The following is a 26,195-nucleotide window of genomic DNA, read 5'->3' on the forward strand; positions in this document are numbered from 1 at the left end:
TTCCTTAGTGCTTCCTGATTAGTGATCTTTTGAACTTGCTAAGTGCTTTCATTGTTGCAAAATTAGTTACAACACCTGCCCTGCCCCAACTGACAATAATGAATTAGGGGCTGAATAATGGATTTGAACCTCCAGCCTGGCTCCTGCTTGTCTCCCTTAGCTGTAATTCAGGACCTTTGTGGCATATATGTAACTATTCTGAGGTTCAGAGCAGGGTCACATAATAGTTGCAACCTGCAACTGAACTCTGGAGGGGCCCCTCAGGAAGCACTACAGAAAATGGCTACTAATGATGAGCCTGAACTTTTGAACCTGGTAAGTAGTTACTTTCAGTTTTGCTAAGAGCGTATTTCTGCAATTTTGCACTTATTCGCACTTATTCGCGGGGCGCGAACTCACGCGAACAGTGCGAGCAGTGCGAGCCAAATCCGCTGCTCGCGGATTTGCGGATTTTGCGGGAGATTCGCAAATCTCGCGGATTGCGGATTTCCCGAAAATCCGCAAAATCCGCGAGCGGAACGGATTTTCCGCCCACCCCTAGGTACCATCCCCACCCAAAGTATTTCCCCTGGAACCAACTAAAGAAAGCAACCCGCATCCATACTATTGTAAGCCTTGCAGCAATGAGGATATGGTTTATTTCAAGACAAACTGACAACCATTCAATGGACCGCGTGCCTGCACAGATACTAATAAGCCAATCAGAAATTAACTTTTCTATATCAGGGGACTAGTACAGTCAGCCTTCAAAACAGAAATAGTTCAGCCTCTGCAGGAAAATCTAGTCTCCCCCAAGATTACCAATAAAATATAAGGCTCTATGGCAGTCTGCTGATGGTCTCTAAAGCGTTTCAGAAAATAATAGTGTAACATTACATCATAATTTTTCTATGAATCATTTACTGGATCACAGTCAGCAAACTTTCCATTCTTTTACACCAGTGAGAGCACCTGGTACATATCCTTTTTTGGCTAATAAAGGGGAGTGGCACAGTGTGTGGAGGAATAGGTGAGTAGGAACAGACCTTGTTGCTGATTGGTGAAGAAGGGTACCAGGATTAGCGAGAGCAATGAATCATTGACGTTTGCTCAAATGACACCCTAGAAATCTGAACCTGCTGCGGCTGCAGACACATTCTCTTGAGAGCATCACAGTTGTTTGCTCAAATCTCTTTTCCTCATTTCTTCATTACAACAAAGGAGTTAGATTGTGACATCAAGTATGACCCTGTGTGGGCAAGTGCTCAGCCAGTGAGTCTGAGGAGCCAGTAGTAAGTCAATCTTAAAACAGATCATTCTCTGCCTCAAGGTGCTCATCTGAATTCTGGCCCACCTCTATTTCATTGGGTGTGCACAAGACTCAGTCTACTGCACAATTGTATTCTCACTGTACACCACATCCATGGGTAGTAGTAGCCCATCTTTTGCTTTTCCTATCATCTATGTGCTATTGAGAACAAAGTATTTTTCTCACTTGCATGTTATACTGCTCATCTCCATATAAAACATCCAAGTGTCTCATCCCTATCCGAGACAGGCCAGCTCAGTGATTCACTATGCTTAATTCACCCAAGTAGGAAATTGTCCATTTTCAAGCCCCCACCAACCCATCTCTTCGTAATTCTAAGCCCAACGTTTTCCATGGCCTTCCTTACTCCTTCCACTTCTGCTACAAACCTTGGAGTACACTTTCACACCAACATGTGCTTTCAACCATTCATCTCCTTTAGAGCAACCACAGCCAGAGTTCAGCCACTACGCATTAGGAAAATCTGTTCTTAATTCCCATTCAGTGCTACCAATTTCCTTATACACTCCTTGAGTTCTTTTCTCTTGTCTTAGACACCACCCCCCACTGATTATGGGTTGACGATCTTCCAACCACAGCAGAGGCAGTTTGAACTCATTGTCTTAGTTTTCAGGGTGATTCATGAACTCTACCAAATGCCTTGTTGGTATTGGTCTCACTCTTCAGCCGATGGACCGCTGCACTCTGACAACCTCCACCACTTAACAGTTCCAAAAGTCCAAATGTGGAAAATGTGTAATATTTTCTTTGGCATAAGCTGCAGCCATTTTGGCTGTGGCGTCCATTTCCTTTCCTTTGTAATTCTCCCATCCTCTGCTGCTCATCTTTTTCTGCCTGTGCTATCTATTTTACTTGACTTTCTGACTCATCTAAAAGCAATATACGTGCTGAGAGTTTGTAGCTGCCAGTACATCTGTTGTCTGTCAATCATTTCTGCTGCCATAGGCCCTCCTGTCCCCCTCCCACTTTGCTGACCATGTAGTTTACATCTGCCCTTGTTTGTTGATAACTATTTCCAAAACTTGTTCTCCGTATTTCTGTTCACATGCTTATTGAGCAGAAAACCTGTATAAAAGACATCTGTTCTGTGATTTCAGTGTACTACATCTTCCAGCACTTGAGAGTGGTGTGTGGACGTGGTCCCACTGATCAGTGATTAATAAACATGTTATTTATTCCTACTCCAGTGCTGATCTCTACTTTGTTGGTTTTTGAACCCGTGAACAAAAGGGTGACCGTGCACCAGTTTACCCCTAAAAAAAGGGGTACATTTCCACACAAGGATCCCACTTGCTCTCACCACCTGCTCACTCACTATAATGAAACATGCACCCTTTAACTCTGAGGAGTATGCCATCTCTCCCAGCATTCATTGTTGCTCTCAAAACGCACATCCTTAACCTGAAGTCGCTTATCAGCAAATACATCTACACCACTACCCTTTCTCCTGATTTACAATGCCTGCGCCTAGACAGTTGATCTGTTGAAACTGAAGGCTTATGAGATGTGACTATGTTGTTTGATCTGAGCTCAACATTTGGTACAAAAGACTTCCGCAATGTGATCGGATTCCCTGAATGTGGCAACTCCTTTTAATTACCCAAGTCGTTTCTAGGCAATTGCTCCAAAACAGTCAAATTTACCCTTTTCTCAGTCCTTTTAGCTGAGCTGGAATGTTAAGTCTTGCTGGAATGTCCTTAAAATTTAATTAAGACACATACTATCCTTTATTTTACCATTCCACAATGCATTTCAGCCATTTGCCACCCATACATGACTATTGCTGTGTTAACGGATGGGAACATCACATAGAGGTTTTCAAATCATTCCTCAGCTTTGTTCAGAGATGATAACACAACACTGACTCAAGCTTAATATTTTTTATTCGAGGTAAAAGGTTTTGAGCTTTCGAGAATAAGAGAAGTGTCTCAATTATAGTTTATTCACCCCTATTTCTTTCATCCTAATCTCACACAACGAAGGGGAGAGAAAGCTAGGTTTGGACATGGACACTGTGACACCTAGCTACATTTGAATGCCAACACCACAATGAAAAATGTCTCTTTCTAATTGTATGTACTGAAAATAAGTCAACACACCACACCAAACACACTCTGCTGTAGGTAGGTTGAAGCTGCAGTCAACTCTCTCACTGGTCATGTCAATGGATTTATGATCTTTGCAAAATTGCAAAAACTACATGTCCATTCTAGGCCCTCATAAAAAAAGATGCTTGTTTGTAGACTCTTCCGCTATTGTCATTTCACGATTGCATTAACCTTTTTAACAGACTGAATTGCCCACAGCAGGGGCAGCTTAGGACCGAGATTGTGATCTGATTTCAATTTATATCTGCACAAGAAACTTACTCTTAACACACTGCAGCCTACCTACGGGGCCACCTTTTAGGGCTGCACCCAGCAGAAGGTGAGGTTCACAATGGGATGCACATATTCTATGGGACCATTTTTACAGGTGGAAGGCTTGGAATGGTTAGCCCCTGCAATGAGCTTATCCATACCAACTATAGCACATAAAACATACACTCCTTTAAATGTAATTGAACACCTTGTATTGAACCCTTTTCTTGTGCTGTCGAGATTACGCATGTGTGGAAAAGGAATGCACAGTACTTTTTGCTCTTAAACAACATTTCTCTCTGTTTTCTGTCCTTCTAAAAGGTATGTTCCAGGGAGTCTAATTTCATCTATCAGTTTCACCTCCCTCCTTCCAATTATTGCCAAAGTGGGACAAATCTAGGCTGTTTTCTCGACCTGGGCACAGAAAGGGCACAGAGCTTGAACACTGCCTGCGGGTTCTATGCTGTCTACCAGAAATTGCAATTCCCATGCATTCTGTTCGGCAAAATCCAATTGACCCCAAATTCGTTCAAACAAGTTTTCCGACTGCAAGTGAACTATGATGCTTTTAGTTGTATTAATTTAGATGGAAAGAAAATCACAGGCTGTCTTGCCAGATCATTCAGTGTTACCCTGCTATTGCTAACATGCTAACCAATATAAACCAAGGCGTCATTTTAGTTTATATAGCAATGATTCAATCAATTTGTGCCCCATAGGAAGTCATATTTGAGTCAACTTAATATTTTGCATCCCCACAGACCAATTTGAAATAAACTACGGGAAAACTGCCTTCAAAATACGATCTTTTGCCAAATATAATGCATATTGGTCGAAAGTTATAATCGGGTGACACTTTTCTCTATACCACTGAAAATTTTGGATGATACTTTTCAACTCGAAGACCTCCATACAAAAGTCCCCCAAAATGTGAAGGTATGTAGTACTTGACTACATTTGCTGCCTTTTCCTGGTGGGGTGAATTTTTGTTCAGCTGTTTCTTTCTTTTACTCAAAATGTTCAATTAAAGATCCAGTACGCCAGTGCCAGTGCTGTATGTATCTGCGAATGTTCACGAACAACAGAAAATCGTGATAGAGCTGATGCATATTTTAAATGTTTTCAAACACAATGACCATGGTAAACACAACAAATGTCATGTTGAATCCCCGTGTGGGCGACACAGACATGTTATGTTAGTTTAGCTTTTACATATGTTTGCAGGGTATACATGATTTAAAAACGTGGGTGAGCCTATTAAGGTCTAAAGAGATTTTTAGGTATGTGAAAACCAGTAAAAAGAGGGTTACATCCACCAAATGTATGCATCTTGACAAATATGCTATGTTTCCAGCATGTGGGCAAAAGTTACACTAACTATCCTTGATTCGTGTACTCTATTCACCCTAATGGGATCACCCCTAAGCATGGGCGAATTTTGCGGATCTCGCGTTCGCGAATTTTGCGGATTTGCGAACTCGCAATCCGCAAAATCCGCGAATTCCCGCGAATTTGCGGATTTTTTTTTTTGTTGTGTTCGCCCGTGTTTCTGCCAGTTCGCGAGGGTTTTTACAATTTCGCAATTTGCGAACTTACCTGTCGGGTCGCAAGTTTTGCGAACTTGTTGTTTCTACGTGTCCAGCCTGTTTGGGACACTCTTCTTCATCACTGCCACTCTCTGTCACCACTGCCACTCTCTGACTACTCATGCCACCCTCTGGCCCACCCATGCCACCCTCTGTTTCATCACCACACCCTCTGGTTGTCCAGTGTACATTATTTTCGGCAAAGCAAAGCACACCTTCCCTGCCTCAAGTGACCTGAATTAATTTGGGGCTGATTAATGTGTCACAGAATATTTTTTTAGCTGGCACCTGCTTCCTTAGTGCGCCCTGATTAGTGATCTTTTGCACTTGCTAAGTGCTTTCATTGTTGCAAAATTAGTTACAACACCTACCCTGCCCCAACTGACAATAATGAATTAGGGGCTGATTAATGGATTTTAACTTCCAGCCTGGCTCCTGCTTGTCTCCCTTAGCTGTAATTCAGGACCTTTGTGGCATATGTGTAACTATTCTGAGGTTCAGAGCAGGGTCACATAATAGTTGCAACTGGCAACTGAACTCTGGAGGGGCCACTCAGGAAGCACTACAGGAAATGGCTACTAATGATGAGCCTGAACTTTTGAACCTGGCAAGTAGTTTCAGTTTTGCTAAGATCGTATTTCTGCAATTTAGCACTTATTCGCGGGGCGCGAAGTTGTACTGGGAAGCCGCGAACTCACGCGAACAGTGCGAGCAGTGCGAGCAAAATCCGCTGCTCGCGGATTTGCGGATTTTGCGGGAGATTCGCGAATCTCGCGGATTGCGAATTTCCCGAAAATCCGCAAAATCCGCGAGCGAAACGGATTTTCCGCCCATACCTAGATCACCCTCTTCAAATACTTCATGTGAGACCAAATTTAAGGTAAGATCTTGACTGGTATGCAAATACCACTGGTAAGACACTTCTGTCAGCCCCCATGGAAAACCCTCTGTAGTTTGCTAAAATACATTATACACATTCCTAAAATGAGCACAATGGCATGTCACCTTAGAGCCATGCATACAGTGCAATCCCAGTGCTAGTTAAAACATGGGTAAATGGGTAAACTCTACAGTAGGAAATCTGTTGTTTCTGCATGGTCACCCTGGTTTTTTCACCTAGTCTTTATATTTTTGTGCTGGCATTGTAACTCTCTGCACTTTGCTAGTGGACCACTGACACTTTACATTTTTTTTGTTTAAATGCATCTCGTTTTCCTTTAAGGAAAACAGGTTGCATTTACAGAAACAGAAATGCCTTATTGAGAATCAATTACAGACATGGTGGTCTGCTGACCTCAGCAGGCCCATTTCCCTGTGATGGCTGTGATTCCTAGTGGGTCATAATTTGCTACCTACCTCATTAACAATTTTCATGAGGTAGGCTGAATTGCGATAAACTATGAATCAGTAATTTGCAAACCGACCTATTAGTACATAAGTCGCTTCACAGTTTACCACAACAGTCTCAAAAATACTGGATGCAAATTGCGACCAGTATTTTGCAACCATTTATATGTACATCTGGCCCTCAGTTCCTCCAAGATTATCCATGTGGGCATAAAATAGGTTTATTCCAGATATTGGACATTGTATAATGTGGTTTTCTGTGTGTACAAAACATGTTTGGCATTGGTAATAGTGTATGTCTTAGGCGGAAGTTAACACCCTATTAATATGTGAGGTATTGGCAATAAGGTTGAGGTAGATGCTCAGTTTAGGCTGGTGGTTGCCAGTGGAGGCCGCAGCACTTATTTTTGGGTATATGCACTTATATTTCCTCATTTACATTTACCGAGCTCAAGAGAGGAAAAAACACTATTGTGCATATTTATAAAAGGTTTTGCTTCACCCTTGTGCCACCCACGGGGATGCATGGTGCCCCGAAACCTAGAATGAGATTTAGTAAGCTACTCAAGGCAATCTTGTGTGGACTGCGTGGCTTGGTGAATGTGGAGTAACACAAGACAGTGCAAGTTGCTTCCTTGCGTTACTCTGCCCCAGGGAGGCGTTCCATCAGTGGAGCATGGTAGTTTCCACATACCCACCCATGGATTTGGCACATTCCCAGATTTACCATCAGTGGCATACCTGGCAATGCGTAAAGATACTAATCCTCCCTAGGGGAGGCAAAATGAGCAGCTATAGCTTTATTTTGCCTCTGTTTTTCCACTTTCTACATGTGCTGCATTCTGCAGCACACATAGAAACAAGAAAGAAGTCTCAAAGAATTGTTTATTTCCAGTAAGGTGTCCTTTACTGTGCAAAAACTATCCTGCCTGCAACGCAGTCACCCTTGCACCATGGCGCATGCTTGCCTGCATTGGTTCTGGTCAGCACATAGTGCACCAGTACAAGGAGAGGACAGGATTGCATCATTTAATGTTAAATGTAGAGCATTCCTGGCTTCTCCTAGCTATGTAGCTCAGCAAAGTATCTTGATTTGCCGCATTGCATGAAATTTTGATATATCTGCCCCACAGATCATGAAGATGGAGAAAGAGAAAGACTGCAAAACCGGCAGAAAGAGAGAAAACAAGAACCTGCAAGAGTGAGATAGAGCTATAGGAAGAATTTGGTAGTGGATTAAAGAAGCATGAGGTGGATTTAAGACTACTAGCCTTGGTATTCGGTGCGCTGACTTTTAATTGCACTGGCTGCGGGCTTCTGAAAGAGTTTTGCACACCGCGCTCTTTCCTTTACAAATGAAGCACTGGTTGAGGTAGTATTTTAATATGTGAATGTAAAGTCTTTCAAGGTTTTGTGCAGTAGCCAGTACTGACACCCCTCTCAACCTTCACTTCTCTTACGTTTTAGTGTTTTTGGGCGAATTAGATTGTGTTTATATAGATTTGTTTATGCAAGCATGAGCTTGAATTCTTTGAAGCTCAGAAATGGATTTGTGAACCGCATAAAGCATTAAATGCTTTTCTGCCACTTTTTTATTTTCAGTTAGGGTTTTCTTAAACTTTTTCAGAAGGAGTTGCACACTTTGTGATACGTAATTATCACTGTGCGCAAAACTCTGTTTATGTTTTGTTAGTTGATGTGTTTTTTTGATGTTTTCATACATTGAAGTATGTTTCATTGCCAAGCCTAACCTGTGGCTATTAGATGTGACAATTAGGCGAGAAAAGGCGAGGGCTTCACTCACATAACAACTTTGTTGAAGTATTTTGTTTGATGTTCACAAATAGTGTAGTGTAAATATGTAGAAGCTAAACTAACACATTGTGTCTGTGTCGCCCACATGAAATTTGTTGTGATGTTCATTGTCATTATGTTCGCAAAAATTTGAAATATGCATCAGCTCTATCTATTTTCTGTTGTTCATGAACATTTGCAGATATATACGCACTGACCTTCTTTAGTTGTGTATTTTAAGTAAGAAAAAGAAACAGCTGTACAAAAATGCACCCTTCCAGGAAACGGCACCAAATGTAGCCAAGCACTACATACCTTTAAATTTTGGGGGACTTTTGATTGGACATCATCGAGTTGAAAAGTCTCATGCAACATTTTCAGTGCTATGGAGAAAAGTGAGACCTGTTTATAACTTTTGACCAATATGAATCATATTTGGCAAAAGGTCGCATTATGTAGGCAGTTTCCCCCTAGCTTGTTTCAAATTGGTAAGTGGGGATGCAAATTATTAGGATGACTCAAATATGACTTGCTATGGGGTTAGGTGTCAACCTTAACTACAGAGGTAGTAATAGATGACATCATTTTATATTGGTTATTAATAGCAGGGTAACACTGAAGGATCTGGCAGGACAGCCTGTGATTTTCTTTCCATCTAAACTAATAAAAATCAAAGCATCATTGTTCACTTGCAGTCAGCAAACTTGTTTGAAGCAATTTGGGGTCAATTCGATTTTGCAGAACAGAACGAGTGGGTATTGCAATTTCTGATAGACTTCATAGAACCCCAGGCAGTGTTCTTGCCCTGTGCCCTTTCCGCGCCCAGGTCGAGAAAACAACCTAGATTTGTCCCACTTTGGAAATAAATGGAAGGAGGAAGTTGAAACTGTTGGGTGGAATTAGACTCCCTGGAATGTACCTTTTCGAAGGACAGAAAACAGATGGGAATTTTGTTTAAAAGCAAAAAGTATTTTATGCATTCCTTTTCCATACATGATTAATCTTGACCACACAAGAAAAATGTGCAATACAAGATGTTCAATCACCTTTAAAGGAGCAGAGAGTATTTTGTATGTGCTATAGTTGGTATGGATGAGCTCGTGGCAGGGGCTAACTATTCCATGCTCTGCACCTTTAAAAATGGCATTTGTGCACGCCATTGTGAATCTCACCATCTTCTGGTTGCATCCCTAAAATATGGCACCTTGGTAGGCTGGACTTTGTTCAGAGTAAGCTCCTCATGCGGATATAAATTGAAATCAGATCGCAATCTTTGTCCTAAGCTGTCCAGGCAGTGGGCAATTCAGTCTGTTTACAACGTTAATGCTATGGTAAAATGACAATAGCTGAAGAGTCTAGAAACAATCATCTTTTTTTGAGGGCCTAGAATAGACAACATGTAGTTTTTGTAATTGTGCGAAGTTTTTTTTCCCACTCCCTATTGTAAATCTATTGATATGACCAGCGAAGGCGTTGACTGCAGATTCAACATACCTAGTGTAGAGTGTGATTTGTTTCGTGTGTTGAATCATTTTCATCAAATATAATTAGAAACAGGCATTTTTCCTTGTGGTGCTGGCATTCCAATGTAGTTTGATGTCACGGTGCCTCTGTACACCTCTAAATTCCTCTCTTCTTCATAGTGTGCGATTAGGATCAAAGAAATAGGGGCAATTAAATGAAAATTGAGAAACTTATCGTATTCTTGAAAGCTCACAAGTTTCCACCTCCAATATGGAACATTAAGCTTTAGTCAGTGACATGTCCAGTGGCGGATCCTCTGCTAAGGTTAAGGAGCATTGCCTCACTGCTCGTTGAGTAGTGCAAAAGAAAAAGAAAATGATAATAACAAGAAGTTATTATCATTTTATTTTTCTTTGTTAGACTCCGACTCCAGCCAGGTCGGGTGGAGCGGGGCTAGGCTCCCCACCGTCAGAGGGAGCAGGAGACGTTTTTCCTCCCTCCCTAAGTGCCCATGGCTTGGTCGGTTCTCTGGGGTCGTCTAAACAGTCATGCACACTTGGCATGTTTTTCACTGGACTGTGTTGCACAGCCCAGTGGAGAACATGCCCAGCCTCCCATTTACTGCCTGAGCGGATGTTTTGGTCGCTCACACTAATCGCGACGCTGCTCCTGCAGCGTCTTTTTTGGCTGGGAGAGTTCGGGAGACTGGGTGTTTCCAGTGCTCTGCAAGGAATGAGAAGAGATGTGCAGCAGCGGCGAAGAAGGTAAGTTCCCTTTTTTTAATATCATGCCTTTACCCCTTCCGCCCCCACACCCCTCCCTTCCCCATACAGAGGCAGCCACCACTGGTCATGTCATCATTCCTGAACAAAGTTAAAGCATGAGTTGAAAACCTCCATGTGATGTTCTCATTCGTTAACACAGGAATAGTCATATATGGCATAGCAAATGGTTGAAATGCGCAGTGGAATGGTAAAATGAAGGATACTATGCGGCATATTCACAAGAAACTGTCAGAGCTCGGAGCTGTGGCGAATTTGGGAGCGCCGCGCTCTGACACTTAAAAAAGACAGGGATACGCCATATATACAATAATACATTGCACCCCTGTGTTTCCCCTAGCACTGGTGCAAAAAAAGCTGCAGAGCGCCAGTGCAGGCACCCTGCAGCCATGTTGCAGGGCTGCCTGCGTTGCAGGGCTGATAGTTTATGTGCAGTAAGGGACACCTTCCTGCACATAAACAATCAATAATGGTGATTTGCACCTTCTATCTGTGTCGCAGAATGCAACACACAGGGAAAGAGCAAAACATTCTACGCAATTCTAACGCCTGGTATTCCATGGCATCTGTTTTTGGTGCTGCCTTAACCTAGTAAATTTGGGGCAGCGTAATAAAGCAACATGTGTTGTGGTGGAATGCGACACCCATTGCATGCCCCATTGCTGAAGAGGACTGCAGCAGAAAGGGGCATATTTACAAGGTGGCATTAAGCCAGACAAAGTGGTTTAGTGCCACCTTGTAAATATGGAAAATGGCGCTGTGCCACCTGAGTGTTAAAAAAAGTGATGCTCTATTGGCGCTTTAGGCTTGTAAATATGCCCCTTGGTGTCTTACCTTAAAACATTGCTGGGAAAAAAGGATATTCCAGCAAGGCTTCTCGTTCCAGCCCAGCTAAATGGACTTAGCAAAGGGTCAACTGGACCATTTTAGAGCAATTGCCTAGGAACGACTTAGGCAATTATGAGGATTTTCCACAATCAGTGAATCAGATCACATAGTGGAAGTCTTTTGTATCAAATGTTGTGCTCAGGTCAAACAGCATAGTCACACTCCATAAGCCTTCAGTTTCAACAGATCAACTATCTAGGCACAGGCACGGCACCCACCCAGCATGGGTGGCACAGTCTTATCTTGGAATCTGTTGCAGTCTTTTTATTTAAGTATGTATTTTATTTATTTGTTTGGGTAAGGATAAACATAGAATACTTCATGTTCTACACTGCAAGCCATGACCTGCTGGGTGCTGATTATATACAGATGGATGTTAAGGTAAGACTGGGATATTAGGGGAGATAGGGTCCTAGCCCCTGTGCATAAGCAAAAGCATTGTAAATCAGGAAAAAGGGTAGTTGTGTAGTAGTATTTGCTGGTAAGCGACTTCAGGTTAAGCATGTGCGTTTTGAGAGCAACAATTAATGCCTTGAGAGGTGGCATATTCCTCAGAGTTAGAGGGTGCATATTCCTTTCCATTATAGCGTGTGAGTAGGTGGGGTGAGCATGTGGGGGCCCTTTGGGGTTTTTGAACTGTTAGCGGTCGAGGTTGTCAGAGTGCAGCGGTCGATCTGCTGAAGGGTGAGAAGCAATACCAACAAGGTGTTGGGGAGAGTTCATGAATCACCCTCAAAACCAAGACTATGGGCCCGATTCACAGAACTAACTTGAGACAAAATGCTAAACTTACTACCATTTTGGTATTCACAGAAGGCACTTACTCATTTCGGTATTCACAGAAGTTAGGAGTCCTAACTTTAGGGCTCCTAAATGCCTTCTGTGAATACCGAACGTCTTAAAGTTAGGATTTTTCTCAATTTAGTAGTAGTAAAGTTAGGACTCTCAACTTTCGGACTCCTAAATGCCTACTGTGAATACCAAAAGTCTTAAAATTAGGATTTTTCTCAACTTTACTACTACTAAACTGAGAAAAATCCTAATTTTAAGACTTTCGGTATTCACAGATGGCATTTAGGAGTCCTAAAGTTAGGACTCCTAACTTCTGTGAATACCGAAATGAGTAAGTGTCTTCTGTGAATACCAAAATGAGTAAGTGTCTTCTGTGAATACGAAAATGGTAGTAAGTTTAGGATTTTGTCTTAAGTTAGTTCTGTGAATCGGGCCCAATGAGTTTAAACTGGCTCTGCTGTGGTTGGAAGATTGTCGACTTGTAATTAGTGGTGGAAGGTGGGGTGGTGTCTAATAAAAGAGAAAACAACGCAAGGAGTTTGTAAGGAACTTGGTAGCCTGGAATGGAAATTAAGAACAGATTTTTTAAATGCTTAGTGTTTGATATCTGGGTGTGGTTGCTCTGAAGGAGATGGATGGTTGAAAGCACATGTTGGTGTGAAAGTGTACTCCAAGGTTTGTAGCAGAAGTGGAACAAGTTAGGAAGGCAAGTGAAAAAGTTGCGTTTTAGAATTAAGAAGAGATGGGTTGGTGGGGGTTGGAAAATAGACCATTTCCTTCTTGAGTGACTTAACCATAGAGGATCATAGAGCTGACCAGTCTCGGATAGGGATGAGACACTTGAATGATTTGTGTGGAGATGGCAAGTATAACATACGAGTGAAAAAATATTTTGCTCTTAATTGCATATAGGTTGTAGGAGAAGCCATAGATGGGATACTATTACCCACTGATGTGGTGTACAGTGAGTTTAAAAGTGTGCAGTAGACTGAGGGCCTCATTTTGACTTTGGTGGTCTTCAAATGGGACCGCCACTGTGGCAGTCCCAGAAAGACTGCCAAGACCTTGGTGAGCCCGCCTGCCGGATCATGCATTTTACCCATGGTGGGCAGTGCGGCGGCGGTCTCATGACGGCTGCTGTGTTAGGCTTATAGGAGTGCCTAATCAGCATACCACCACTGTGTGTGCACCTGCAGCATGTTCCTGCCTAGTGTGGAATGCATCATGTTGTGCATATACATGTGCCCCTCTGCATGCACCCCCGGGTCCAGATTAGGGCACCCTTACCTGCGCCTTTCTTTTCTTAGCAGGGTCCCCACCATGTAAAGGGCGGTGGATATGCAGGTCACAATATACTCGGCGGTGCTGGCATCGGCCGACCAGCCTTCAGGCAGTTTGTAGACTGCAGCCACAGCAGGATCCCTGATCCCAGCGGGGGCAGTGGTCTTGTGATGGTTTGCCACACTCATGTTACGGCGGGTGAACCCCACAGGGTGGTAGCAGTTGGACCACCACCGCTTGTACAGCGGTCCTAGGACCACCATACTCGTAGTAAGGCCCTGAGTGTTGTGGACACTCACTGAAATAGGGGTGGACCAGAACTCAGATGAACACCATGAGAATGATCTGGTTTCAGATTCCCTTACTGCTGGCTCCTCAGCCTCACTGGCTGAGCAATTTCCCACACAGGGTCATACTTGCTGTCCCAACCTAACTCCTTTGTTATAATGAAGAGCTGAGGAAAAAAATTCTAGCAAACAACTGTGATGCTCTCAAGAGATTGTGTATGCAGGAGCAGCTGCTTCAGATTTCTAGGGTATCATTTGACCAAACATCAATGATTCGTTGCTTTCTCTAGTCCTGGTCCCCTTCTCCACCAATCATCAGTGAGGTCTGTTCCTACTCACCTATACCTCCACTCACTGCACCACACCCCTTTATTAACCAATAAAGAATATGTATCAAGGTGGTCTCACTGCTGTAAAAGAGTGGAATGCTGTGAAATCTATGATCGAGTACATTATTCATAGCCAACTGATGATGTCATGTTACACTATTATATTCTGAAATGCTTTAGAGGCCATCAGCAGACTGCCATGGAGCCTTTCATTTTATTGGTCTTCTTGGGGGAAGCAAGTTTTCCTTAACAGAGGCTGCGCTATTACTGTTTTGATGCTGCCTGTACTAGTCTCCTGACATTTTTGATTGGCCTATTAATATATGTGCAGGGACGCGGGACATTGAATGGTCTTCAGTTCGTCTTGAAATAAATAATATCCTCATTTCTGCAAGGTTTAAAATAGAATTGATTGGGGTTGCTTTTTTTTTAGTTAGTTCCAAGGGCAATAGTTTGGGTGGGAATGGTACCTCAGAGTCACTTTCATGCCTCTCTTTAAGTTTACTATTTTCTACAAAAATTGACCCTCCTTCCCTCTCTTCTCTCTAAAACATTGCGCCGTACTCTTACGACCAATCTACATTAATCGCTGGTACTCAAAACATGATAAGAGCACCACTCTGGTCACTCACGCACAACAAAACGCTTCTCAAAAATTACCCATTTGCAAATACAAATCCCTGCTCACATTGCAGCAAAGTGCCATACAAAAATATAAGTATGATATATTCTATAATTCCATGTTTAGGTCTTGCCTACGGGACAACGTTCAACTGTGTGTAAGCAAAATCCATTTGTAGATCTTACCAAAAACCTACAGTGGACTTCATGGCTTGCTATTGATTTGCTTTATTGTCACTCTCCTTTGTTTGCTTCTTATTTGATGCTATGCTTTTTTCTTGTGTTTGTTCCTTCCCTACAGCGTATCATTTTCACAATCCTTTGGATTGGCTGACTAGTGTCCTTCCACTGCTCTTTTTTGTTGAACTATTTTTTTTGTTTGTTGTCATTGAGTACTCCATGAGGGTGCGTGTGTGTTTCACTTCTCTCCCATGTCTACTTCAATTCCTGCCAAATGCCCCCATATTCCATATTTCTGTCTCCCTCTATTTTTACCTTCCCTGTTTATTCTTTCTCCCCCTACTCGGCTTTACTTTTATTTTTATTAATAACTCCACCCACTTCCTGTTACCTTTTTCCTCCACTCATCAAATTTCTCTAACAGTCAATATTTATTTCTAAAATATTTTACAATTCTTGGCGGACCCAGCATCTCCCATTGCTGCCAGACCAGTTAGCTTGCAAAAATGTGCAATTAAACATTATTTCTTTTATTTACTGCGTTGAGTGGCATTTGCCATCATGGATGGGTAATTAAAAAAAATAGATAAAATTGTCACCGCATCATTCAGTAGGTGCATGCATCCTTAGTGATGCATGTATTCATGTATGTCATCCTGCATGAGGATGCCTACTAATGAAGCAGGTGCACTTTGCAAATAATCCAAAAAGCATTGGCTCAAAGGCAAGACCTATTGGCTTTGCTAAAGCTTGTCTTTTCTTTCTTTATCTAGTCCTTTGCATCCTGTCCACTTTGAATCTCTTACAGTGTTTAATTTGCACTGCTCAGAAGACTACAGTCAGCGCTATTAAATATTACCCTGTCGAATACCAAGGCTGTGTAGTCCTCAATCCACCTCAGGCCTCTTTCATCCACTGCCAGTAAATCCCTGCCCCTTAATTTCACTCTTGCAGGTTCCTGCTTTGTTCCTTCGTGACAGTTTTCCTGTCTGTCTCTTCCTTCTTTTTCCCCCGTTTGTGTGTCTTCCCACCCTTGCTCATGAGAAATATCAGAAGAGGAAACATTCCCTTCACTCCTAATGTTGCCTATCTCATTTCATTCCTGTTTCCCCATCCATTCATAATTTTTTCTTATACTCATTCCTCCCTCAATTCCATTTTCTCAACTTAGAATTCCTCCCTTCTTCCAGCTTCCATTAATTACTATTCTTCATTCCTTTCTTTGTTCTTCACAACCAGGTCTAGTTGGTAAATTGCGTGCTAGGTAAACTACACACCTGAGTTCTAAATTTGAATTCCCTACTTTACTTAGATGTATTATTTCCAACTGTACCTCATTGATTTTACGTTTATACATGTCACGCAGTCCTTGCTTTTACACCTAATGGCCCTCTTAATGGTCCCTTACTTATTGTTTACCCCTCCATATCCTCAAAGTTATTGGGCTTTTCATTCTAGTCCTATACCGAAGTCTAACATACCCTTTCATATGGACCTGAAGGTTTTTCTCTGATGGTTCTATCTGTCTATTAGTCTAGCTAATGAACCCTCATTTTTCTTGTTTGATCTGTTTTAGTAGCTTTTGCGATTATACATAAAGCAGACATTTCCAGTTATTGAAAAACATTCCATTTCAGGGATATGGCATGTATGTACATCTATGTTTGTTGGTTAACAGAGTCCATGCATTCAAATATGCACCCTCTCTGCAATCTAAAGATGGAAAGAAGAAATCTTATACACAAATCAAGTACACTCATATGTCAGCGTATCACTATAGTTTGTACAGCAGTTACCTTCCCAGATGTGCATGTAATGGGCATGGGCATCCCCGTTAAACCTTGTATTGACACTGCACCTCTGGCGTCCACAGATCAATCAACCAAATCAAAAAATTTAACACAAGAGGGGAAACTTAACTAACAGCTGGGGAGCATGCTATCTCCACTTGAGGCACCCTGTCACCTTAGGATAAACGCATGTGTTACCTTGGACCACTACACTTCCTTGTTATCTCTAGTATAAGGCCCATGCACAAGACCAACCTGTCTGTGAGGCCAACTCTATAGTAAGCTTGATTCAAGTTGTATTTTGTTAGGGGATATCGGTAGTAGTCTCTGGGGATAACGCTGATTAGAGCGCGGTCAGTATTTTATTCCAATGCAATGAAATTGGGTATTTCATAGGCCCAAAGTGTCCTCCCTGTGTAGGGCAGTTCCCCCCACCTTGGCCTAATAGAGGATGGAGTGAGACGAGGCCTGCAAGGTTTGGGGGTCAGCGGATTTCCAGTGCCTCGAATAAGTCTTTTGGCCACCACCAGGCCTAGGTTCAAGAATCTGGTAGTGGCTCTGTACTTTTTGTCTCTAGTGAACACCCCCAGTATACCACCCCCATCCACCGCTTTGCTAACTCCACTAGCCCACCTTTACAACTAAGTCATTTGGGTCTTTCTTTCTTTCACCTGTCTTTGTATTTTTTGTATTATAACTGTATGTTGTTTAATTATTGTATTGGCTACATGTACTTTTAAACTGGAAGTAAAAAAATGAAGAAAAAAAGATAAATAAATTAAAAACACTATCCTGTTTACATAAATCATGTTTGGTTTCTATCAATAATGTTTACATGTCACAACATTTAAGATAATTTGTTATCTGAACCCCCTAGGTTTTGGCTTGTGATTTATTGTATTTCACTACTGCTTCCTTCTCAAAAATAATTTCCTGTTAGTCCCTACTGGTAGTGAATATATTATGAGTAGGGGTCCCGGTATTTTTTCTAAATTTTTCACCCCCCAGTATACAGGCCTCTCAAGTGTTTGGAAGTACTCTATCAGTGCATGTAGTCAAGTATCGTATCACTCCCTCCTAGTAAGGCCATATCATAGGGCACGCCCATATCATGTGCAAATATTCTGCATCATTAAAATGACAGCGCAGGAGGCAACATATTTCCTGTGAAAGTATTGGTTAATTTTATCCGGTGAGAGGTATGCCCTGTGCAATATATAGAACTGGATGATGCGGAACCTTGCATTCCTGGGGACCGATGTGGGGCTCGTCAGTATCATGTTCCATTCTTAGGGTGTGCATGAGTGAACCAGATCCACCTCCCATCGGTTCCGCAAGGGTGTTAAATCTATTGTGGATTGTACTCGAAGTGCATCCGCAAATCATTTAGTGAGATGCTGTCCTATGCCCTGAATGTGTATTTATTGCACCAAGAGATGAACTTGTGGCTCCAGTGTTGTCGCAGTGTGCTTACCCAGGAGGCATGGCTAAGAAAGATGCCCGATTGGACTCCCTCCTCATGCATCAAAGTTTTGTATGTCATGGGTGTGCCATCATTATAAAAATCTCCTACTGTGTGAATGCCTGCCTCATGCCAGTCCTCAAGTTCAGCTGCCCTTACCCTACTGTCTCCCCTTGCATACCTAATATTGGGAGGATTGGTGCATATGGTGTAATCTGCTTGGCGTGGGACAAACCACGGCAGAAACATTGGTGGGCTACCTGTACCAGCAGAGGGAGAGACCTTGGTGGTTTGGTGCATGGATGGAAATTGTGGAGGAGCACATCCAGGGCATATGGGGGATCATTCTCCGCCATGTCCGCTAGGTGTAGTTCCGCCATCCCCCTTGCCACCCATTGCAGATGAGACGCCAGATACTAATGTTCAGGATTTAGGTATAGCCAATCCCCACTGGGCCTGGGGCAGATCCAATTTTGCGAGCACCACTATACAGCGTGATCGGGTCCATATGAGGTCATGTAGCGAGCTCTCAAGCAAAAGGAAAAATGACGATGGTAAATAAAGTGGCAGGTTGATAAAATGAAACAGAAGTCATGGGAGCATTACCGTTTTGATAAGTGCCACCCTCCCGCCACTGAGAGTTTAAGGGTTTTCCAGAACTCTATCTGCAATGTCAGAGAAGTGCTCGCTCTAGTAAGGTTACGTCTAATAAGTCCTGGTCGGTGTGATATATCCGTATTCCCAGATAGCGGAACATCATCAGCTGCCACATCACTGGGGCTCCACCATCAGTAAGGCAAGGATCCATGTGGGGGACAAAGTGGAATGAGCAGGATTTTCCCCAGTTGACTTGCAGCCCTGGCAAACTCGCAAAGAGATTGAGAATGCTAGGTATGACAAAGGGCGCAGACCGGACGTCCCTCATATGTAGCAGACTGTCAATGGCATATAAAGATACATGTTTGTACCTAACTGGAGACCCCAATGATCCACGGATGTGTGTATGGCCAGTGCTAATGGTTCAATGGCTAGGGAGAAAATTAATGAGAAAAGAGGGCAGTCCTGTCTGGTGCCTCTACAGATCTTTATAGGTTGTGAGAACAAGGTACCGGGGCAAACTCACACCATTGGTGCACCATATAGAAGTCTAACCAGGCTTAGGAAGTACGGGCCAATTCCATACCTCGGAAACACATTACACAGGAATGGCCACTCAATGGTGTCAAAAACTTTTTCGAAGTCTAGCACCAGGCAACACGAACCTGGCCAATCACATGGGGCATATATCATTACTCGAAATAATCTGCGTATATTGAGGGCGGTATTGCTTGATGGGACAAACCCATTTTGGTCCTCATGTATGAGATGCCGTGTGAGTAATGCCAGCCTTCCCTCCAGAACTGCCAGTATTTTATAGTCAATGTTTAGTAACGCTAACAGGCGATATGATCCTAGTTGGGTGGGATCTCAGTCAAGAAATGGAAGGGTAATCAGTGTGGCTTCAGTAAGGGAGACAGGTAGATTTGCATATTGTAATGCCTCTGGGTACAACAGATGCAACTGCGGTACTAAAAGGTCCGTGTATGTTTTGTAAATTTAAGATGGGAAGCCATCTGGGCCTGGTACTTTTCCAGAGGTAAGGTGCATCGTACTTCATATTTCCTCTGGGGTCATTGGGGCATCTAGCTCCATGCGTTGTTCTAGTGTGAGTCTGGGGAAAGCAAGGCTATCTAGAAAGATGTTTATTTCTCTTTCCGATGCTTCCACTGTCGACTGGTACAATTTCTTGAAGTAGAGGGTCAGTTTCCTATGTATTTCATGTTGTGTGTATTTTATGTATTCATTTCTAAATTCATTCATTGATTCTACATCTCTTTTCATTTCTGTATCTATTGGTTATTGGATAGCATGCTCCATACATCTGCACATGTTGTTCTGCTGTCAGAGTCCAGTCTATGAATACTAACTGGCACTGAGGAAAAACATGCCTAGATGTATTACTTCTGCCTGGGACTACATTTTTGTTTTATGTTAATGGTATTTTATAATCTTCTTCACAAGATTATCTGGAGCGCTGGTGCCAGGAGGCAAGAGTCTTCCATGACAATGCACAGAATCCTGCATTCCTTTCCGGTACACATAAGTGATGATACAGGAAAGTTCTATGTAACACTTCAAACTGTGCCTTCTGACATCCACTTGTAAGAATTACATGGAGTGAGCACAGCACAGGAAAATAATTCACTGTGATTACCTCAACACCACACAACAGAACCCTGCACACCGTTACAAGAGATTTCACTCCAGAATCATAGCAGCATGAGAATTTATCCTCTTTGTAGTAATAATTATTCCAAGCTAAAGCTCAGAATAAAGACAAAGTTGAGAGGCAGCGATCAATACTAATCGTGACATTTTTCAAGTATGTCCAACGATTGTCGATAAGTGTCATCCTGTTTAGGGTTTTCAGAACATAATGAAATTGGTGGTGTTGGCCAAAAGTAAACGATTTCAATGATATGGTGATTACAAAAATGATAAGTACCTCCAATGGGAAGTGTAAGAAAGCTTCACAACTTGTTCATTCCACTTTAGTAGTAGCCTCTAGATGCAATGTAATATAAGGTGGATTTGCAAAGTGCTGCTTGTCACCCGTGAGGGTGCCCAGGCGCTGAGGAGGTGAGGTTGAGCCTGAGTACAGGCAGTCTTGATGGTCCCACAAGAAGACTATTTGAAAGCCAAGTCTTCAGCTTCTTGTGGAATTCAAGAAGTGAGGCGGAGGCCCTGATATGTTGGTGGAGGTTGTTCCAGTATTTGGTGGCTTGGTACCAGAATGATCGACCTCCTGTTCTGCTTCTTTGGATGTGGGATGAGTGTGCTAGTGAGAGTGATGCTGTGCAAAATTGTCTAGTGAGTTGATGGAAGTGAAGCCAGTGATTGAGGAATCCGAGTCCTGTGTTCTTTAGTGACTTCAGTGCATGTGTGAGAAGTTGGACCCTAGATCTATTTCAAATATAAGGTTGAGTCCTCCTGTAGGTTTGGGGAAATGTAGTTCTGCAGTGCCAAGTCTCAGTCGTCCCGGGACGTTGTCCAATCCCAACAGCAAGTAACAAGAGTACACCTGTGTGCTTAATTCTTTTGGAAACTGTGAAGTGGATAATGGATAGACACTCTCAAATCTGAATCCCTCAAGTAAAATTTTATTGTGATGTATTCACAGTTTGTACATTTCCAATAATTATTGTCAAAGCTTGAAGTTTCAGTGATAGATGTAAGCTTGCATCTGGAACAGAAAAGCCATTGGTGACCGTGATCTCAGATCTTTAAGAATTCATGAGTTTGTGTCAGATTGGTGGATTGATGTTCACTCATCTGGCAACACAATGCCCTACAACTTGCAGAAGGCTGCAAGGTGTAGAATTTGAAGTTGTGGGCTGTTGTCAAATTCCCAATTTTCATCTATATGAGTTTGCCTCTCCAATAGGTGATGGGCTATGTGCTGCCCAGTTATTGTAAGGAGCCAAGGTCGTTTCTGCAGGAGTGCCAGGAACCGAAGCCTAGCCCAACCCGTCCCCCCTACACCAATTGCGGCTATCAAACACTAGAACGCAATGGTGATCGGGAGGGAAAGGAGGGAACAAAACAAGGTAAGAGGGGAAGAGACACAGGACTTCTTGGATGGCTCTCTCTCTGGATGCAGCTGGTGCTGGTAAAGGAACAGTTAATTAGTACATCAATAAGCAACAAACATTACTAATATTACTCTGCATATATATTGCTTGATACCTGATAAGGACGAGGAGTGTACTGGGATACTAGGGTTCAATCTGTCATTCCTAAATGTCCACAGTGACTAGGTACCACGGAATGCCTGTTATGGATAAAAGCATGTACTTAGGGAATATGCTACACGCCAATGAGCAATAATATGTAGTGCTGTACTAGTCTTACCCCTGAGAGCAACGGGCTAAACAGTGTGGTTGAACTATGGATCGGTCTAAGATAAAAGCAATAGTATCTCTGGAAGAGCAATAACAGTTGGCATGAGAATCATCAGAACCCTTATGAAAGAAATGTGTGAATAATAAAGGTGCGCTACAAGCGCGTTACCAGGTCGTCTTTTCCCAGCACTGTGACGAATGCCAGCATCCAGGATGTGAAGCAAACTCCAAATATAGGAACTGGGATTAACAACAAAAAAAAAGTGTACCTCCAGGCGGACCACAACTCCCAGAATCCAACAGTGGACACCAGCAACTCACACCCCGCAAGGCCAGCCGTCTGACGGTACCGTAGTCCGACCAAAAGGCGGATCCACAAGAGTGCAGCTGAGTGGGCCCCCTCCAGAACCCTGAGAGGAGACAGCCGGCACCGGGGACAATGGCTGTGTCTCAAAACAAAAAGGGGAGAAACGGAAAAGTACCGCAAATCAGGCGAAGCGGTATTCTGAAGCCTTAACCTCTAACTTCGAGGTTCAGGGAAGCACAAGGGTGCTTCAATAACAGAATACACAAGGAGTCTATTTCAGCGAAGGACAAATGGATCGTCCGGGAACGATGCGGATCAGAATAGCCAGAAGCTACGACAGGAAACAAGGAGTGAGATGGGCGAGGCGGAAGTGACGCGCCGCTAGAAGCGACGTGAAAACTAGAGCGCGAAGCTCAGAGTAGCGGGGAGGTCAGGCATTAGTATCCTGCCCGATCCCCTCACACTTGCGCAGAATATCGTGGCCATTTTGGATTGGTCTTGCGTTGTCTGCTCGGTCTGCATATTCACTCAAGGGCTGGCAGGCGTCACAGTTATGGCATTTATTTATTCTTCTTCCTAGCAGCCTTGTTTCCAGACATCCTTGTCACCCTCCTGGCTCAAACCCAGGACCTTGCAGGCTGCCATTGAACTTCCCTCAATAATTGTCCACGTTCTAAAAGTGGCATTTCTAAAATATTATTGTTATGTCCAACTTCACCAGTTAGTACGGACCACGATTCCCTGTTCAATTCTTCACTACTCTTGAGCTAGGTTTGCAGTCAACGAATACCCACATACACATATTCATACATGCATTCATAGATAAATAGATACTTGCATGCATACATACATACATACATACATACATACAGAGAACAGTAGGACTGGTTCAGTGCATCAATGAACCCTTCTATTAAGGTCTTTAACACTAAGGCATCTATAATAACGACTCCAAAACGCATAATCGTGTGCAAAATAAATTACAATATTCTGAACACGTTATAATGGGAATTATAATGTACAAATGTCCAGAGACTGCTTGCTTTTAAAATAGTTTTTATTCATCCCTGATGCACTGTTTTGTATTGGAAGAAATGTATAACACTCTGCTTTCTGCCAAAGCAGCCTCAGAACGAGTTGCAGAATGGCAATTATGCTATGAATGGGGAAAGAGCTAATTATCTTTGGGTGTGAGCGAATGCTCTCTGGAAGCGGAGGGTTTTTACTTTTTCTTTCAAGTGAGGTTTTTTGTCTAATTTAAAATGCCACAGAGCATGTTTTGAATAGGGGAGCTCGGAACTGCAAAGTCCACCCTCTGCGCTAAAACTTGTTATGGTTATTTGTGTGTAAAGGTGTGTTGGTTATTTTTTTTAGCTTGTTCTGGAGGTACTTTGGCTTGATGCTCCAGCAGGGTTTGTGGGTAATGATCTTGATGGAAACTGTTTATCTGATCTGGAAGGTCAAAGTTGGAGGGACAGTAGTGACTAATCTCTAGAGGCTGTGGAGCTCTGGCTCACTGTTAGACCTGTCAGCCTTATGGTGGTCTTTCCCCAAGCTTTTTGACTTCATGTTTTGCTGAACCTTTTCATTGGCCTTATGACTATGAGCCCTTAACCCTGTTAATCAGAGCTAAATGTGCTTGTGCATCTTTTCTAAACGTGTGTAATTGATGTATGCCTGATTGACATATTTAATTTATGTGTGAGTTCCTTGTAAGGTAGTATACAATATACCCAGGGCATGTAAATTAAATGCGACTATTGGTCCTGTGGCACTGATTGTGCCACCCACAAAAATAGCCTTGCAAACCTGTCCCAGGTCTACCACTGCAGTGCCCATGTGTTCAGTTTAGTCCTATTTCGGCTGGGCATTTAAAACTACCTGCTAAGCCTTATAACTCCCCTTTTCTTATGTATAAGTCCTCCCTAAAGTAGGCCCCAGATAGCCCTAATAGCCCTAAAGGCTGGGTATGTAAGTAAAAGGTAGTACATGTACTTTTATGTTGTGCATGCCCTGGTAGTGACAAACAGCCTATTTGTTTCCACTGTGAGGCCTACTCCTCTCATAGTATAGAATTGGGAATTCCTGAATCCCCTTTTAAGCTGTAAGCCCTGATCAGAGAGAAGTTGATTTTTCTTGTTTCATATGTTTGGAGTTATATTGTTAAATCCTACTTACTGGTGATTTAACATTAATATTTCAGGAATGCCACTTTTAGAATGTGGACATTTCTCTGCACTGCTGCGTGTGCCTTACAGCCTGTCTCAAATATATGTCTGGGGTGGGTGACATCTGCACTTTATGCATTCCCTCTAGATAGCCACAACAAAGGAAGGATAGGTGTGTCTGAGTACCCATCTACATACATCTGCATTCTGATGGCCTTGCCTGGGCAGGGTGGAAGGGAGGGGCTAACACTTCACTTGAATAGGTGGTGTCCTGTCCCAACACAAACAGCTGATCTACCCCTCATAGACAGCCTGGCAGACAGGACCGGGCTCAAAGAGGAACCTGTGCACTTCAAAGAGCTGCTTTGAAGTCACCCTCCACACATCAAGTGTTCTTAAGGGTATAAGTACTGGGTCTCTGACCAGCTAAAATCAATACTTCTGGATCTTGAACTGAACCTCTGTCAGCAGGACTGCTGTGCAGCTTAAAGGACTCATCTCAAGGGGGTTGAAACTTCTGCTTGGATACTTTGAACCAAAAATCTGCCACAACCATTCTTCGGGCTACAATTTTAGCCAGGTTAGAATATGGTAACTAACTCCCTTTATTTAGACGCCAATAAATCTTGTATTTTAAGTCTCCAAAGAATTCAGAATGCTGCAGCACATGCTTTACTGGCACTTCCCAAGTCATGTTCGGTATCTAATTTTCTGCCTATGCTTCATTGGTTGCCAATAGCTAAAAGAATCCAGTTTAAATCTCTGTGTATGGCCCACAAAATGTTGACTCAACAAGGCCCTACGATCTTAGTGGATCTGCTAGCCCAGTATGTCCCGAATCGCCCTCTGCGCTCTACCAACTCAGGTTGGTTTGTACCCCCCGATTCCAAAGAGCTAGAGCTGGTGGTCGCTCTTTTAAGGTTCAGGCAGCCCACCTATGGAACGCCCTCACGAACTCCATTAGAGGACTTCAGAACTTCTGAAAGGCTATAAAGACCTGGCTCTTCCCGGCGTAACTTTCTTGTTTGTTTGAGTGGTGTCTTGGCACTTGTTCTTTGGGTAGCGCTGGGACGCCCCGTTGCTGGGGCAGCTATGCGCTGTAAAAATTTGTAAATAAATCTTTGGACTGCAGACTTAGAAGACCTGCTTCTTTCTTGTGTTGCCCTACTGCCTGCTGTTCTCTGATGCTGCTGAAGGAGAGCTGGAGTCTACCTTCTCTCCAAATGACCTCCAAGGGCTTGTAGGCTTGCCTCCTGTTGCTTGGGACTCAGGGAAATCAATGTCTCTAGTCCTGTGCCTGGCTTACTAGAAGTGGCCTAAATACTTGAAACATAGATTTCAATTCATCTCCTGTCTGTCTGTAATAGAACCGGCGCATCGACCTATTGCATTGGAAAAAGCATTTTGCCTCCAGAGATCAACGCATCAGACAGCGTATCACCGCCGCTGAAGCTTAGGGAGATCGACACATCCCCTCATCTGTGTGGCAGAATCTGGTGAATCACTT

Source organism: Lissotriton vulgaris, chromosome 1_1 (genome assembly GCF_964263255.1).
Source record: "Lissotriton vulgaris chromosome 1_1, aLisVul1.2, whole genome shotgun sequence".
Taxonomy (NCBI): domain Eukaryota; kingdom Metazoa; phylum Chordata; class Amphibia; order Caudata; family Salamandridae; genus Lissotriton; species Lissotriton vulgaris.